Genomic DNA, 2,127 nt, shown 5'->3' with positions numbered 1-2,127 from the left:
TAAACTAATTTACGTATACTACATATATTTCAGAAAAGTCTGGTAGTTAAAGTTTATAATGATATATGCTAGCTGTTTGATGTTACTTATGTAGGTAGGTTTCTGGAGAATTACAAAATACTATGTAATAGGTACTTGATTTATTACAGATTTTTAGGTGAGTTATTTATATAAATTTAGTGTAGCATACAAATACTGCTACATATTCTAAATAATACAATAGGTATTAATAAGAACTTTATGTATTTAATTAAAGTCTAAAAACTAAATTGCATAATGATATGACCGTATACTATTTGACATAACTTATGTAGGTAGGTTTGGGTATTATATGAAATTAACTATTTTAATAAATTAACACTTGATTATTATCTTACATGGGCTGGTGAATTATATGGAATGGTTCTTTTACACTTGAATAGACAATAGTAATATAACTAATCTATTTAATATAGTAGTACCTACATAATATATTACAGTTGGTTGAGGGATTCAAATTTGGTAAATAAAAATGTTATGGAGGATATTATATTACTGTTATTAGTTGAGTCACATTTGGTTAGGTTAAAATACTGCTACATATTCTAAAGACTGGCGATTAAATTGTATAATGATATGACTGTATACTATTTGATATACATATAGGTTTAATTATGAGAGTATTAAAATATTTAATAAATATGATACATTTTATTATTGTACATGGGTTGGCTTATATGGAACGGTTATTTTATACTTGAATATAACTAACCTACATGTATACTATGTAGTCCCTAATATATTACAGTTTTAAGGTGAGTTAATTGGTTGAGGTAATACAATATTAATAAACTAATATTACTTATACTACATATATTTCAGAATAGTCTGGTAGTTAAAGTTTATAATGATATGCTAGCTGTTTGATGTTACTTATGTAGGTAGGTTTATGGAGTGTATTACAATATATTATTATTAATGTATACTACAGGTAGGTTTAATCATGAGCATAAAATCAAATTAATAAATTGACAATTGATAAATAACAATATTTAATTGACATCCAAAGCCATTGCTATAATATCTACATATTATGCTTTAATAATATGCTTTATTGAGCAACGCACCTAAATCGTTAGACATAGGTACTTGATATATTACAGATTTTAGGTGAGTTATTTATATAAATTTAGTGTTGCATACAAATACTGCTACATATTCTAAATAATACAATAGGTATTAATAAGAACTTTATGTATTTAATTAAAGTCTGAAAACTAAATTTCATAATGATATGACCATATACTATTTGACATAACTTAGGTAGGTAGGTTTGGGTATTATATGAAATTAACTATTTATTAAATAATAAATTAAAACTTGATCATTATCTTACATGGGCTGGTGGATTATATGGGATGGTTCTTTTACACTTGAATAGAAAATAGTAATATAACTAACCTACTTAATATAGAAGTACCTACATAATAATATATTACAGTTGGTTGAGGGATTCAAATTTGGTAAATAAAAATGTTATGGAGAATATTATATTACTGTTTTTAGGTGAGTCACATTTGGTTAGGTTAAAATTCTGCTACATATTCTAAAGACCGGCAATTAAATTGTATAATGATATGACTGTTTACTATTTGATATACATATAGGTTTAATTATGAGAGTATTAAAATATTTAATAAATATGATACATTTTATTATTGTACATGGGTTGGATATGGAATGGTTCTTTTATACTTGAATATATCTAAGCTACACGTATACTATGTAGTACCTAATATATTACAGTTTTTAGGTGAGGTAATGTATAGGTAATGTTGGTAAATATACATTTGATGTAGGATTCAAATACTGCCGCAGATACCATATAATACAATATTAATAAACTAATATTACATATACTACATATATATCAGTAAAGTCTGGTAGTTAAAGTGTATAATGATATGATGTTTGATGTTACTTATGTACGTAGATTTATGGAGTGTATACTTAACAGTTAGGCATTTGTTCATTTGATTATTATTTTTGTTGAGGATCATGACGTATACCTAATACCTCAACAGAACACTTTTATTTTTACTTAACTATTTAATGTGTAACTGTTAATTACTACTTATGGACTGTGAT

Source organism: Acyrthosiphon pisum, chromosome X (assembly GCF_005508785.2).
Source record: "Acyrthosiphon pisum isolate AL4f chromosome X, pea_aphid_22Mar2018_4r6ur, whole genome shotgun sequence".
In the NCBI taxonomy this organism is placed as follows: domain Eukaryota; kingdom Metazoa; phylum Arthropoda; class Insecta; order Hemiptera; family Aphididae; genus Acyrthosiphon; species Acyrthosiphon pisum.
This window is presented reverse-complemented; position numbering follows the sequence as displayed.